This window comes from Pteropus alecto, unplaced genomic scaffold (genome assembly GCF_000325575.1).
Source record: "Pteropus alecto unplaced genomic scaffold, ASM32557v1 scaffold223, whole genome shotgun sequence".
NCBI lineage: Eukaryota > Metazoa > Chordata > Mammalia > Chiroptera > Pteropodidae > Pteropus > Pteropus alecto.
Window position 1 is genome coordinate 949,674 of NW_006434441.1, and position 17,175 is coordinate 966,848.

At 37.1% G+C, this 17,175-nt stretch overlaps 1 pseudogene; it reads left to right on the forward strand.

Annotated features, from left to right (window-relative positions):
- The first annotated feature begins 14,457 nt into the window (after positions 1-14,457).
- Positions 14,458-14,576, forward strand: LOC112477866 (annotated as a pseudogene).
- Positions 14,577-17,175: the final 2,599 nt, after the last annotated feature.

Genomic DNA, 17,175 nt, shown 5'->3' on the forward strand with positions numbered 1-17,175 from the left:
CCTTCCTGGTCTTCATGGCCATTTTTGTGACCAGGCATGGGACTTTGTCAACACAAGGGTGATCTCCAGACACTCATTTTGATTTGAAAGTTTAACTTTCCACTGAGTCACAAGTCAAAATCCCACAAAAATCTGCTCTAACCGTCCTCCTCCTTTGCCAGTCTGTCCCTTGCCCTTGAAACATCCTTTGTTCCCAGGTGGAGACTCACAGTTAGGGATGGGGAAAGGCTTTTTTGCAGACTGAACAAACTAAAAGAAAAGGGTTCCCTCATTTAGAATAATAATAAACAAGACCACACTTGTCTAGTGACTAGTATCTTTTAAAATTGACCTCACCTGAGGAGCAGGAGATTGTTTTGTTTAAATAGCTTTCTGTAATGTTTTAAATGGCATTGTTTGACAGCCACTGTGAAGAGTGTTTTATCTGATGTTTTTCAGCTGGTGTGGATGCCCTACAGCTTGTTTATTCCAGTGATACAAAGTGTATACTCTTTGTCCTACTATAAGAGGAATTACAGAAGGTGCTGCTTACTAAAAACAGAGGCCCTTTTTGTGACCTTGTTCTTCTATTTAATACCCCTAGTCATAATTCTTCCTTTTATGAAAGAAGAGAAACAAACCTGTTTGTATCCTCCATAGCTATAGGTGGAAAAATACTGTCCTAGCTTCCAAAAGTAACTTACATGAGAAATCAGTAATCCAACACTTTCTGAGATTTAATTTCAGTTAAATAAATCCTTTTTTATTGCAGATATGGTCTAATAGTTAAATTCATATAGCCAGACACTGCACTCCAGGGATATAGTAATCAAGACAAGCACAGTCTGTTCGCTCAGGAAACTTATGTCTAAATTACAAAGTCCTCAGGAAAGACCAAATATCTATCAGGTAAAGATTCATAATGATGCAAAATTGGAATCAATTTGAGTTTCAAATAAGTGGCTTTGATAAATTATGGTATATACAAACAAGCCATTAAAAACAACGTATAGAGACACAAAGACTTGGAAAGGCTGAAACACTATAATAAGTGAAAACAAAAAGATTCCAGTGTAATACATTATATGCATAGTGTAGAAGTACCAGAAGGAAGTATAAATCATTGTAGGTTATCTCCAAATGGTATGATAATAGGCAATTTTCATTTTCTTCCTTTTCCTTTTTGTAGTTTGTAGGTTTTCTATAATAAATAAGCATTATTTTATAATTTGAAAACAACCATTTCCCCCTTAAGTGAAAGAAAATACATCCTTAAAGTTATTTAGGATTTGAAAGTCTGACATGAATCAATTTTTTAAGAACATATACATGATTCCTTGTCTGCGTAAGCTATCTCTGGAAGGGAATTCAAGACTCCAGGGAGGGGAAATGAATGGTTATGGACACAAGCAGTCGGATGCAGGTAAACGCTGGCCAAGTTTGTGTTAAAGTATAATTTTGAAAGTATTGAAACTTTCTCCATCAGTGTCTTAAGGATCATCATAAAAAAAAAAAAAAGCAGAAATGCTTTTTATACTTTCAGGGAAAGACAGACCCAAGAAAGAGCTTCTTTCTGCATACAATAGTCAAAAGTTTAGTTCCCAGCAAAGAAAAAGCTTGTGATTGTGTCTCTTCTCTCTGCAAATGTTTTCAAAGTCAAAGACTTGCAGGAGATATTTTTTCACATGCATAAGCCTAAACCTAGACTAGGGCCTGATTGTGAAAGGAACATGAGATGCCCAAGACTGCCATCATCCCTGATACTGGGCACTCAGTATTCCTTCCTGGTCTTCATGGCCATTTTTGTGACCAGGCATGGGACTTTGTCAACACAAGGGTGATCTCCAGACACTCATTTTGATTTGAAAGTTTAACTTTCCACTGAGTCACAAGTCAAAATCCCACAAAAATCTGCTCTAACCGTCCTCCTCCTTTGCCAGTCTGTCCCTTGCCCTTGAAACATCCTTTGTTCCCAGGTGGAGACTCACAGTTAGGGATGGGGAAAGGCTTTTCTGCAGACTGAACAAACTAAAAGGGTTCTGTTGCCTCATTTAGAATAATAATAAACAAGACCACACTTGTCTAGTGACTAGTATCTTTTAAAATTGACCTCACCTGAGGAGCAGGAGATTGTTTTGAGAAAATAGCTTTCTGTAATGTTTTAAATGGCATTGTTTGACAGCCACTGTGAAGAGTGTTTTATCTGATGTTTTTCAGCTGGTGTGGATGCCCTACAGCTTGTTTATTCCAGTGATACAAAGTGTATACTCTTTGTCCTACTATAAGAGGAATTACAGAAGGTGCTGCTTACTAAAAACAGAGGCCCTTTTTGTGACCTTGTTCTTCTATTTAATACCCCTAGTCATAATTCTTCCTTTTATGAAAGAAGAGAAACAAACCTGTTTGTATCCTCCATAGCTATAGGTGGAAAAATACTGTCCTAGCTTCCAAAAGTAACTTACATGAGAAATCAGTAATCCAACACTTTCTGAGATTTAATTTCAGTTAAATAAATCCTTTTTTATTGCAGATATGGTCTAATAGTTAAATTCATATAGCCAGACACTGCACTCCAGGGATATAAGTAATCAAGACAAGCACAGTCTGTTCGCTCAGGAAACTTATGTCTAAATTACAAAGTCCTCAGGAAAGACCAAATATCTATCAGGTAAAGATTCATAATGATGCAAAATTGGAATCAATTTGAGTTTCAAATAAGTGGCTTTGATAAATTATGGTATATACAAACAAGCCATTAAAAACAACGTATAGAGACACAAAGACTTGGAAAGGCTGAAACACTATAATAAGTGAAAACAAAAAGATTCCAGTGTAATACATTATATGCATAGTGTAGAAGTACCAGAAGGAAGTATAAATCATTGTAGGTTATCTCCAAATGGTATGATAATAGGCAATTTTCATTTTCTTCCTTTTCCTTTTTGTAGTTTGTAGGTTTTCTATAATAAATAAGCATTATTTTATAATTTGAAAACAACCATTTCCCCCTTAAGTGAAAGAAAATACATCCTTAAAGTTATTTAGGATTTGAAAGTCTGACATGAATCAATTTTTTAAGAACATATACATGATTCCTTGTCTGCGTAAGCTATCTCTGGAAGGGAATTCAAGACTCCAGGGAAGGGAAATGAATGGTTATGGACACAAGCAGAAAGAAGATTTTTTCGGTAAATATTGTTTTATATTTTTCTGAATTTTATACTATGCAAATGTATAGCCCATTCAAAAATTAACATAAGCTTGAAAATTAAAAATTTAATCAGTATCAACTGGAAGTCATCTTTAGCAGGCTTAATCAAGTTTTTGTCTTAATGTCATTCACAAGCCTTTGGTGCCTGAGGCTTTAACCAGCATCTCCCATGAGGGCTGTTACCCACTCATTCACTACAAGAGACAGGATTGTGCATTCCTAAAGCACAGTCGTGGCTGCTCTTGCCAGGAACCTGACTGTTCTGGGTAGAATACTGAATGTAATGTGGTCTGTGGGCTACAGTTGAAAGAGCAACCTGTCAGTTAATTCTGCTTGCTACACAGTTATTCTCTGGGGTAGAGAAAAAGAAGAGGTGAAGGAAAGTCATAAATTTAATGACTGGGTAAAATACATTGACTTCGGCTATCAAAATTGAGCATAGCTTGACACCATTACACTAATGGCTGTACCAGATCTTCTCATGTGTGCAGTTTCTTTACCAGAGTTGGGATGCCCTCAGGGCCCCCCTTTTATTGACAGCCCTTTGGAAGGCATGTCACTCTGCAGGGTTTGTTCAGTTCAGTCCTCCTGGGCTTCATTCATACTCCCCTCCCATGAAGCTCTTGGGACACCCACCCCACTCCTGCCACTCTGGCTGCTTGCCACTCCTGCAGCAAATAGCCAGAGTGGCAGGAGTGGGGGGGGTGTCCCAAGAGCTTCATGGGAGGAGCATATCTAGACTCTGAGCCACACTCCTTGTAGGTTCACTGTAGGATTAAGAAATCTTGGCTTTTATTACCAGCTGCGGTTTTGTCTATCCAACTAGATTCTCAGCGTCTTGAAAGCAGGGACATGAGCTTTTTTGTGTCCCCTACTGAACTAAACACAAAGTAGTTACTCATTGTTGCTTAATTGACTTACTATAATTAATATAGAGCTGCAAACACATACAACCACTCATTTCAGGGATGCTGCTCTCTCTGCCCTGAGTTCTCCTCTCTTATTCTCCACCTGGAGAATACTTCGCCATTCATTAAGGCCCAGTACTGATGTCACCTACTTGATAAAGCTTCGCTGTGGTTTCTAGAGCACCATGCCTCTGGTGCTGCATTTGCATATTGAACTGACTACTGTGGTCCTCTCCCTCAGCCCTATTTAACTTCCCCTTTGAGTGTCTCACACTTAGCCGTGAGACCAACACATTTTTTAATGCATCAGAGATCAACCTACAACAATGTTTCTCACACTAGGCTCCCACCCCTACATTCTTTAAATTTATTTTTGTATGTCTATGAATGCTCTATGAAAATCTGTTTTTTGTTTTCTTTCCATTATTAATCTTTTTAAAATATATATAACTATATTCTTGATTGATTTATGAATATTTGAATGATATCTGACTAACCAATGGTTAATTTTTTCCCAAGGTATTTTTTTTTTATTATTATGGTGACATTGGTTAACAAAATCCAGTTTCAGGTACAATTCAACATTAAGGCATGTATATATATTGCCTTGTATGTTCACCACCCATAGTTAAATTTCTTTCTGTCACTACGTTCAATGATTAATTGAGTGACCATGTTTATATGTGTTTTTTGATATTTTGGTGTCAAATTAAATGTCTCAAATAATTAGACAAGAATCGGGAAAATACCATGAATGTGAAATGATGCATTTTGCCAAGTGAAGGCCAAATGACGTCAAAGCTACCTCTATTAGAGAAGGTTTCACCATAGTTTGATAGAGACCAGTGGTATAAAAATAGAGTCATCATGTCACAAACAGTAACAGAGGGCAGTAGGAGCAGTCAGAACATTCCTCAATGCCAGTAGTAGTGTGGGCTCAGCAGAACAGTAGCATGTCCCAGTCTATGTCAGCTTGAATTTTGTGAGTTTTCGTGGCTTCTATTTTGTAAATTTATTTTGGTTTTAAAATTGTATAAGTGTTATAAGCTTGAACAATTTATTACTAGCTGTATGTAGATGCATTTAGGAAATATTATAATAAAGATAATGTAATACAATAGTGTCTGTCTCCTTTTCCTTCAGGAGAGCTCATGTATCCCTGAAGATTAAGAAATCTTGGCTTTTATTGTCTTCGGAGCCCCATATATGCCAAGGCTGTAAAAATCAATGAGTCTGTTTGGTTTGCTTGCTTCCTATATCACCTACTATAGAACTTAACAAATGTCTGTAGTAATTATTATAATAATTATGATGCCAAAAAATTAGCAGTCTATTAATGTTGCCCTTTTCCAGCATTTTGGACATAAATGCAAATTTCATGGTGATGTTTTTCAATGACCCTACCCATAAGTTCCATCACCTCAAACCAATTCCAAAGCCACATTGTTCTTTGTAAAAACGCCTAACTGGTGTTTTGGCTTTTGGTTATAACTAGTAAATATTCTCTGAGAAAAGGTTTTATGGTATATGGCCCACTGACAGGTATGTGTATAGACAGATGGGCCCATTCATCCTAGTTCTCAGCACACATGTTATTTCATGAAGGGCCTCGAAACATCCATGGCCTACTGCCAGCCAGCACATGGTACCAAGGCTGGTGGACCCAGCAGACAAGATGAAAGGAAAACCAAATACTAGTTTAGGGAAGGAGAAAGAAGAATGTAAGAAACTCCAAAAATAGATGTGTTAATGACCTGTTCACATGCCTTTAATCGAGTAACTATATTCCTTATTTTAGCAGCTAAAGAAAAAACATTCTTGATTTTGGTAAGAACTTGATGACTTCGCTTGTATGTGACAGTTCAGAATATGTCCTCCTAGATATTCTACTGCTCAAAGAGGTGTGGTCAAGATGGCATTCTTTTGCACCCAGCAATTTTCAGCTCCTAATTAAACTTGTCATTATTGTTCTTGATGGCATCATCATTGCTATGACGTAGGTATGGACTACATGCTCACATGTTCTAAGCTCTAGTCAGAACAGGAAGAATTCTTAACACTTTTTCTCAAGACGGGAAGGAGTTTGCAGTTTAAATCTCCTGAATCTTGGATCCAGTACCATTTGGAGTAGACACAAGGAAAGGGGATAAAAATGAACACTCTTCTTGGCCAGAAGGACTTGTGGACTTGTGTACACTTTCTCATCACTAAAATCTTTGAAAAGATGAGTGAGCTCCTATTTAGACCATCTGGTCTCCTTCTCTGTGTTTGTGTCTCTCCATTCAAAAAGCTGTTCTACTCAAGAAAGCTATAACTGTGAAAATGTAGGTAAAGCACTGAAAATTAAAACCAGCTTGAAGCCATGCATGGTCATCACAGTCATGTGAAAAAGTGCTAAAATTAGATTTTTAGAACCAGGATAAACCTTTAGAAATGATTGCTTCTCCCTGTCAAACTTGTACTCCAGGGTAGCATGGATTATTGGAGTGGAGCAATGACAGCTGGACAAGTTGAGGAGAAGGAAACAGTTCACTCTATAGATGTCACGTACAACATTTATGTCATAAAGCAGCAGTTCTCAAAGTGTGATCCATGGACCCCCTACAAGTTCCTGAGACACTTCTAGGGAGTCTACAGCTTAAAACTATTTTCACAATAGTATTTTCCAATAATACTAACAATATTTTCACAATATTATTTGTCGTCTTCACTGAGTCGACATTGATATCGATGTCATAATGCAATAGTGGGTAAAACTGCGAGAGCGTTAGCACAGACCCTGCAGTGACACCACACTGTACTGGTAGTCATTGTGTTCTCCACACTACATACAAGGAGAAAAGGGCAATTCACTTAAAAGTATCCTGAGGAAGCAGTAAATTTATTAATTTTATTAATAGCAACCAGTGAGTTATTTTTTAAAATATTAAATCTCAACCTTTTTAAACATTTGTTGTGACAAAATGGGAAGTACATTTCTGTGTACCAAGTACAGTGGTTGTCTTAAGGAAAATTAGCTGTGAGATGATTCATATTGTAAGCTGAACTAGCAACTTTTTTCAGAGAACAGTTTTTCTTGAAAGAACAACTGAGAGACAAACTATGATTATTCAGACTTGGGTGCTTTGTAGATATTTTCTTGAAAATAAAGTAAACCTGTCACTTCAAGAAAACAACTGATGGTATCTGACACTCAAGTTAAAATGTATGCTCTCAAGTGAAAGTCAGAATTTTAGAAGATTAGTATCTAGCACCATGAACTTGCCAGCTTTCCAACACCTAAATATTCTTCTGATGAAATTGATTATAACATTAACAACTGTGATTATTCTAAATATTACATATACTGAATTGTATCACTATTTGAAAGATCTGTAGCTTAGTGAACTAATATTTTCCAAGTGACCAACACATACTATTATAAAATCATGCATGGACAAAAGAGACCAGTCAAAGACAGACCGATGAATTTCATACAAGAGAACAAAACATTCATTGCTATAGTTTTTTTATTTCAAATTACAATTAACCCTTAAGGAACTACCACATTGTAGAGTTTGCATGTTATATCAAAGAGTATCCATAGTTATATGAAAGGTGATTAAAGTACTCCTGTCTTTTCCAACTACATATTTGTGTGATAGATTTTCTTCATATTTCAACCAAACGGATTGAATACAGAGGTAGAGGAGAGTTCCACTTCCACAATGGCAACTATAAACTATTAGAAAACTATAATAAAACAACAATATAAAGTCTCTCGAAGTTGTCTTAAAGGCACACATCAAATGAAGCAATATTTGTTCAAGAAAATCTACCAAAACTCTGTTAGAAGAGAGTCTGTGGCACTTGAATCATGACCCACTCCTCCTTGCCCTGCTCAGCTTGACAGAAGCCCCACTCAGACAGGTATGGCCAAGAAGATGGGACTCCATCAAGGGACGGACTTCTCATCAAGAGATATAATATCTCACAGGGAGGCACAGGTTACCAGGATTTTTCACCTCCAACTCCCAGTTAAAGAGGCTAAATTCCTACTAAGTGTGGACAACAGGTCAGAGGCTCTCTTCTGCCATGCAGACCCCACTCATAAGGTGGAGGCTTTATCCAAGCTAAGGCAGGGTGAGCAGGTTGGGACCCTGATCACCTTACCCCTTCTTGCCTGTAGGATGGAGGTTCCATACCAGGAGAGGCAAGTCAAGACCAGAGGCTGCCACTCTTACCCAGCGCCCAGAGTATGGAGGCTCGGAGATCTTCCCAGGGGTAGATGAAATCCATAAGGACAGAGCACTCCATCAGTCTCCCAAGGAACTGACTTTATTTGAAACAGAATATGGGGAAGTTCAAGCTTTAAGGGGCCTCTAAAAAACAGTGGCGATTTTGGTGGTCAGCCAATAAGAGGAGACTGGTAGCTTCTTTTAATTAATTCAACAAGCTAAACCATAGGCCAGCTAGTTCTCTAGAGAGAACCAGGGAAATAAACGGTTAAGAAGAGGAGTCCTGGGGTTAGAAAAATACTGGCCTCAAAGACTACCCCTACATGTTCCAGGGAATTGCCAAAAACAATAGAGCAATTAGACAGCAAGTAGTGGACTCAGATAGCTGGGGGTAAGGCAAATGGTGCAGACAGCTTAACAGAGATAAAAGAGACGGTCAAAGAGAGCACTGCTAAAGCCACTAACATCCCAGAGTGACTGTGTGCCCAAGTATGCACCCTCTGAGGAGAAACACCACATGCTTCATGCTTCATAACAGTACTTATAGGATGCAGTAAAAGCAGTACTTAGAGGGAAATTTATAGCTCTAAACACTTGTGTGTGTGTGTGTGTGTGTGTGTATACATATATATATAAGAAGAAATATATCAATAACCTAGTTTTCCACCTTATTACACTTGGAAAAAGAAGAACAAACAACACCAAAGCAAATAGAAGAAAATAATATTAGAGTGGAAATTAATGATATAGATAATAGAAAAGTAGAGACAATTAATGTAACCAAAAGTTAGTTGTTTGAAAAGATCAACAAAATTGACAAATCTTTAGCTAGTTTGACCAAGGAAAAAGAGAAAAGACTAAAGTCAGGAATGAAAGAAGGAATCTTAGAGCCTGGAAAAAAATCCCTTTATTGTCAATTTAATTTCAAAAAGGGTGCCAAGACCACCAATGGGGAAGAATGTTATTTTCAACATATGATGTTGGGACAACTGGATTTCTTCATGCAAAAGAATGAAGTTGGACTCCTACTTAATAGACACAAAAATTAAAATGGATCAAAGACTTAAAATAAGTGCTAAAAATATAGAACTCTCACACAAAAAAAAAAACCCATAGGTTTAAAATTCATGATTCTGTATTAGGCAATGGTTTCTTAAATATGACACCAAATGCACAAGCAGTAAAAGAAAAAAATACGTAAATAGGTCACCATCAAAATGAAAAACTGCTTAGAAGGATACAATCAAGAAAGTGAAGTGACAACCCATAGAATGAGAGAAAATATTTGCAAATCACATATCAAGAAAGGTCTCGTATCTAGAATATAAAGACTTACAATTCAATAAAACAACCCAATTTAAAAATGGACAAAGGATTTAAGTAGACCTTTCTTCTAAGAAAATATACAATAGCCAATAAGCACATGAAAAGAAGCTTAACACCATTAGTCATTGGGGAAATACAAATCAAAAGCACAGTGGACTAGCCCTTCACATTCACTAGGACAGCAAAAATAAAAAAGGCAGATAATTGCAAGTGTTGGAAAGGATGTGGAGAAGTTGGAACCCTCATACATTGCTGGTGGAATATAAAATGGAACATAAATCTGGTGGAAAACAACCTGGCAGTTCCTCAAAACGTTAAACACAGTTACCATATGACTTAGCAATTTCCCTGAGACATGTGTCCCAATGTCCTAAGGCATATACTAGGCATATACTGAAGAGAAATGAAAATATATATGTATACAGAAATTTGTATAAGAATGTTCATAGCAGCATTATTTCTAATAGTCAAAAAATGGAAATATGACCAAATGTCTATCAATTGATGAATGGATAAACAAAATGTGAGATATGCATGCAATGAAATGTGTCATTCAGGAATAAAAAGAAATGAATTACCGAAACACACTACAAAGTAGATGAACCTTAAAAATGTTATGCCAGGTGAAAGACGCCAGTCACAAAGAACCGCATGTTGTATAATTCCATTTCTATTCAGGAAATGTCTAGAATAGGCGAATCCACTGACACAGAATGTGGAATCATTAGTTTCCTAGGGCAGGGCCAAGAGGGTGGAGGGCAACGGGAAATGGTGAATGCTAATGGGTACAGTGCTTCTTTGAGGGGTAATGAAAATGTTTTAAAATTAATTGTGATGCTTGTACAACTCCGTGAATATGTTAAAAACCATTGAATTGTACAATTTAAGTGGATGAATGGTATGATACGTAAATTAGATCTTGACAAAGCTGTTATTTTAAAAAGTTGATGTGCAACTAGCTATTTTCTATTGAGATATTAAAGAGATTTGCAAAATATAAAACAATGCCACTCTTCTCACTAAAGTTCTTTAGAAAACATACTTATTTTTCTTAAAAATGTTTGTTAACATATGTTTACTGTTATTTTTAAAGGAATTAAATATTTTTAAAGTTTTCAGTTTTAACTTCTAATATGTTAAATGTTAATAAATATAAAATACCTAAATTGTTATAAGAGATTATAAATTAGGCTACTATATGAAAGTGTATAAAGAAAAGGACATGAACTGAATAAAGAGATACCAAGGTGAACCCATTTACATACTAGTAGTAGGTACCATAAAAAGAAAAGAACACTGCCAAAAATTGTTCAGACCTTTATTTAAAAACAAGCATCTTTTTATATTATTTTGAAAATGTACATTCTTTCAAAATTAAAAGTATATTTAGAATTATTATAGATTAGTTTAGAAAAAAATTCTAGCAAAATGAATATGCTTAATTTTATATATTTTAAGGCTAAATTACCTTCTCCAAAGGTGTCTTTAAAACTATTTTCATCTAATAAGACTTTGGTTAGCTGGTGATGCAGTAATAGCCCTGCCATGAAGGAGGACGTAGATGGTGTCAACCCAGCAGTACCAGAGCCAACAAACGGTCACTGTGAAAGATAGTGGGGCCCAGAGAGATAGTGGACTGTGCCCAAGAGAATCGAGTTTCTAGTAGTTCAGTGGACATTTAAGTGTGTTTCTGTTTGCACTGAAAGCTAGTTGCACCTGCAGCAACTCTCCTGTAGTTAGAAACAAAGGTTCCTGCACTTGGCACACATTCTCCATGGTTATGAAGCCTCATCGCTAAGGAGATAGGCAGTGTTGCTCCAACAGAGGAAGCAGGAGCGCTGGGTGTTGTGGTCACTGCTACTACACCTCCTTAACCACTGAGCCCAGCCCTTCCTGGGATCTATGGCCCCCTGCCCCTCTTCCTTTGCATTACAAGTAAAGAGTTCTTGAAAGGTTGGCCTTTCAAAGTCAAAGCCCAGAGCGTCCCTCCCTCACAGTAGGCCTTCGCTAAAGTAGTGTTCATTTGGTGGAGCTGGAGTGGATTCTTGGGAATGGAAAAGGGTTGAAAAAAAATAAAAGAGCAGGTAAATCCATAGGGGCAGAAATGAAATTAGTGATTGCCAGGGGCCGGGGGAGGGGAGAAGTGACTGCTACTGGGCACAGGATTTCTTTTTGGGGTGATGAAATGTTCTGGAATTAGATGATAGTGATCAGTGTACAAGTCTGTGACTACACTCAAACCACTAAACCATACACTTTAAATGGCTGGATTTTATGGTATGTGAATTATCTCAGTAAATCAGTAAGTTTAGGAGCTAGTTCGCTGGCCAAAAATAGCAGAGGGAGCAGGGTGGTTTAGTAGCATGAAAGGCTAGTTCACAAGCATTTTGAGCAATAGTTTTTCTTCAGCTGAAAACTTAATTTGAGGGACCAGACTACACATTTTGAAGAAGATTTTGTGTGAAACTGAAGGAGCTGCACATTTTCTCAGGAATGGAGAAGGTTGAAGCCATTTTTCTGACATTTGAAGATGAGATTACATAAGTGTAAGTTTATGCAGATCAATATTTGACTTCGCATTTGATCTGGGAGCAATTATTAAAGAATTGGTGGCTCTTACGAATGCACTAGGGTATTTTAAAGGATATGTTGGGAGCAGAGCAGACTTTAGTTTCTGGGCAAGAGAAGGCAGTGGCTCCATGGAAGGAAGGGCTGTCTTGGACTGATGAGGATTCGGAGCCGGGAACGAGGCCTCAAGAGGGAAGGAGTGGCAGTGCCAATAATGGGATGTTCCTTTCCGTAAAGATTCCCAAGTTCCACCGTTCCTTCCTCAAGCATCCAAACCAGGGAGGCAAGAAGTTCAAGGCCCCAGAACACTTCTGCCTGAGAACTCGCACAAAGGGCTTTCTAAAATGGGTGTCTGAACTGGTACCCAACAGGATCTGATGTCTTGGGAGATAGGCCTTGGGTTGATAGAGACGAGAGTCCTGATTCGCAGATTCCCTGCCCACTCCTGAGAAGCAGACAAGGTGGAGGTCTGGCAAAGTCATGGGCAGACTTGCATATGTCTCTGTGTAAAGGACTGAGCACCAATCCCACTTGCCCCGGGGAGGGAACACATCCTAGGCAGAGGGAGACAGCCCTATGAAACCAGTGAGTGTGGGCCCCAGCCAGCCTTCCCTGGACTAGGGTTTGAACCCCAGGGAAAGAAAGGGTGGTGAGTAAAAATGTAAGGTGCAGATTTCACTTGAGATGGGACGGATTTAGCTGAGTGTAACACAAAAAGAGAGAGTGATATTCTATTTTCAACTGTGCTAAGCTAATCCCTAGGCCCAACAATTGTGCTGCTATTTTGGGCATCTCTAGGTTCTGCCAGTTGGAAGTGAGTGTGTGGCTGCTCTACATTGCCTTCCCCACAACCTCTCAACTAGATGGTATGTGACAACTGGTGTTAGGCTCAGACCAGATTCTGCCACATGTACATATGTTAGCGATGAAGTTCCAAAAGTCTCATAGCCAGCTCTGTGGCCCCAGCGAGGTTCCCACTCTCCCTTTGGTAAGGATTCTGGTACACACTGCACTCGTTTCTTAGGGCCACACTAACAAAGCACCACCGTCTTGGTGGTTCAAACAACAAAAATATGCTCTCACATTTCTGGAGCCTAGAAGTCTGAAACCAGGGTGTCAGCAGGGCCACGCTCCCTCCAAGACACTGGGTAAAATCCTCTCTGGCCTCTCCCAGCTTCTGGCGCTGGCCGGCAATCATTGGTGTTCCTGGGTTTGAGCTGCCTCACTCCAATCTCTGCTTTTGTCGTCGCATGGCATTTTCCTCTTCTTATAAGGACATATTGGATTAGACTCCAGCATTATATCATCTTTAACTTGATTTTATTTACAAGACCCTATTTCCAAAAAGGGCATATTCACAGGTGCCAGGGGTTAAGACTTCAAGATGTCATTTTGGAGGACACCAACCCATGACACACACCTTGCCAGAAGGAATCACTCCAAAGCCAACACAGAAATGTCTTGACCACAGGACTAGCCAGGCTTCTGGCTGAGCCAGGTGATCATGTCTTTTGTAAAGAGAAGACCAAGTTGGGTCCAAGGTCCTGGTCTAATTGACAAGTGTTGGACTGCAGTTTAGACTCTGGAGCATCAGTTTGTAAGAGCCAGACTCACTACTTGAACAGCTCTTATTAACATGGGAGAAAAATAATTTCTAACATTCGTGTGTTAATTAACCCTCTAGGGCAGGGTTTCTTGAATATTTTGTGCTATGGCCTTCTTTGGTGGTCTGGGAAGCCCATGGTGCCCTTCTCAGGAAAAAAAGAAAAATGCTTTTAAATGAATAAAAAACAATGCATAGAATTGTAGAGGAAACATATTGAAGTACAGTTCTCAAAATATTTTTCTGAAAATTTATGCTCTACTAGTAATATATGTGCTTCTTTATAAACACTTTAAATAATAAGATCTGGTGGCAAGTCTAATGATTATTGTGGTTTTAAAGTCATGGTGAGTATAAATAATCCTTGGAGGTACTACAACAACTAAGATCAAGGAAAAACCCAACATTTGGCCCCTGCGGAACCACTGGTGTGCCCCTCCTGCCACAGCATGCAGCCTGCTTTCACAATGGAGGGAAGCGCAGTTTTTCAGTTTGAGGATAGTGAAAACGAAGATGTCATTTCTTCCCTATCCAAACTGACAGAACTGTGTCTGACCTTGGGAAAGTCTTTTAATCTCTTGGGGCTTCAGTTTCCTCTCTATTAAATCTCTGAAGAATTTTCAGTTCAAAAATTATTCTGTAACAGTCTATGCCCATGCTACCCTGAAAAAGCTCAATCCCATCTGATCTCGGAAGCTAAGCAGGGTCAGACCTGGCTAGTACTTGGATAGGAGATCACCTAGGAAGACCAGGTGCTGTAGGCATAAAAAATAAAAAAATAAGGGATTATAAACTGAAAAGGTCCTTATGATCTGTGAAGTCAAATAAGGGTTGCTTCGCCTAAAAAAGAAAAAATTTATTCTGTGACAGCATAATACTTGAAGGAAAGCATTCTGTGGACTTTGAGTATTTACCACTTTATTGTTTTTGATTATTTTAATAATAGTGTTTTAATTGTTTTAATCAAAATATTACTTAAATATATAAACTTAAAACTAGATATAAACTCCTTATACGCAGTTTTAGAGATGTGAAACAAGCAAAGCAACAAATCCAATAAAATTTTAACCAGTATATATACTAAATTTCAATTACTTTTACCTATTAATAATTGACATTACTAAGTCAATGTAATAAATAATACTGGTTTGCTGGATCTAAATTGCTGCTTACAACAGGAATATAATTTTCCACAGCAATGCCTCTATCACTGTGTTCTATTTGAGGACTCTCTGCTCCCATCATTGTCGCCCTTTGAACTATGGTGAAATTTTCTTCAAGCCATGGCATTATCTGGCCTTTACTTTGGAAGAATGCACTGATTACATATTATGTCTTTCTTTTATCTTTTTTCTGAGCCTTCAATTATTAAAGTTTTTATCATGAATTGAATATTAAATTATTTTTCTGCTTCCATTGATATGATCATGTGACTTTTCTTTTTTAGCCTAGTGGACTATTTTAATTGATTTTTGGGTATCGAACCAGTCTTGAATCTCTAGAATAAATCCCACTTGTTTTTGTGGTATAATTCTTTTTATATATTGCTGAATTCTATTTGCTAATGTTGTGTTAAGAATTTTTGCATCTATTTTCATGAGAGATATTGGTCTAATCTTTTTGTCCATTTTTTCAGCTTCATAAAATGAGTTGGAAAGTGTTCCCTCCCCTTCCATTTCCAGTGTAGTTTGTGTAGAATTGGTGTTAAATTACCAACCTCTTGGTAAAATGTTTGAGACTGATTATTTTGTGGGGGGGCGGATTTTTAAATTATGAATTAGATTTCATAATATTTATAGGGCTATTCAAATGAGCTATTTTATAAATGTGAGTTGTAGTAGTTTGTGTATTTTGAGGAATTGGCTCATTTTGTCTAAGTTGTCAAATTTATGTGGGTAGAGTTGTTTGTAGTATTCTCTTATTATTTTTTTAGTATGTACAAAGTCTATAATAATACCCCTGCTTCATTTCTGATAATGGTAGTTTGTGTTATCTCTTTTTTTCCCCTTGTCAATCTTGCCAGAGATTTTAAATTTTATTGATCTCTTAAAGAAACAACTCTTCATTTCATTGGTTTCCTCTATTTTTTCAATTTCAATTTTATTGATTTCTGCTCTGATCTTTATTTCCTCCCTTCTGTTTGCTTCAGGTTTATTTTTCTCTTCTTTTTCTAGGTTCTTGAGGGTAGGAGCTGAGATTATTTGAGGCATTTCATCTTTTATAATGTTTACATTTAGTGCTACATATTTCCCTCTTAGCACTCCTTTAGCTGTGTTCCACAAATGTTGAGTTTAATTTTCATTCAATCCAATGTATTTTAAATTTCCCTTGAAAGCTCCTCTTTCACCTATGGATTATTTAAAAGTATTTTGTTTAGTTACCAAGTCTTTGGAGAGTTTCCTGTACTCTTTCCATTATTAACAACAAATTTGATTCTATTATTATTGAAGAACACACTATCATTTAAATCCCTTTAAGTTTGTGGAGGTTTGTGTTATAGCCAAGGATGTGGTCTGTCTTGGTATATATACTGTGGACACTTGAAAAGAATGTGTACTTTACTATTGTGCAGAACTTTCTATAAAGGCCAATTAGATCTCCCTGACTGATGGTGTTTAGCACTTCTAAATTGTTGCTGATTTTCTGTCTAATAGTTCTATCAACTGTTGATAAAAAGGTATTGAATTTTCCAATTATGATTATGAATTTTTATACTTTTTTTAGATATAACAATTTTTCTTCACATATTTTGCAGTCATGTTGTTTGGTGCATACACATTTAGGATTACTGTGTCTTCTTGGTGGATTGACCCTTTTATTAAAAAATGACCCTTTCTGTTCCTAGTCATTGTCTTTGCTCTCAAGTCCCTCAGATTATTAATTTTAGATCTTTGTTCTTTTCTAATATATGCACCCAATGCTATAAAGTTTTCTCTAAACACTGATTTCACTATATCCCACAAATCTTGGTAAGTTATATTTTATTTTCATTTAGTTAAAAATATTTTAAAATTTTTCTTGAGACTTCTTCTTTGACTCATTATTTAGAAGCATGTTATATAATCTTCAAACATTTGGTGATTTTTCAAGCCATCTTTCTGTTATTGATTTCTAATTTAGTTCTACTGTGGTCTGAGACCATACTTTATATGATTTCTATTGTTTTATATTTGTTTTGTGGCCTAGAATGTGGTCTATCTTAGTGAATGTTCCAAATAAACTTAAGAAAAATATGTATTCTGTTATTGGATGAAGAATTCTATAAATGTTGCTTAGATCCAGCTGATTGAGGTGTTGTTCAGTCAGCTCTATACTTACTGATTTTCTAACTGCTCTGTCAATTACTAATAGAGAGGTGCTGAA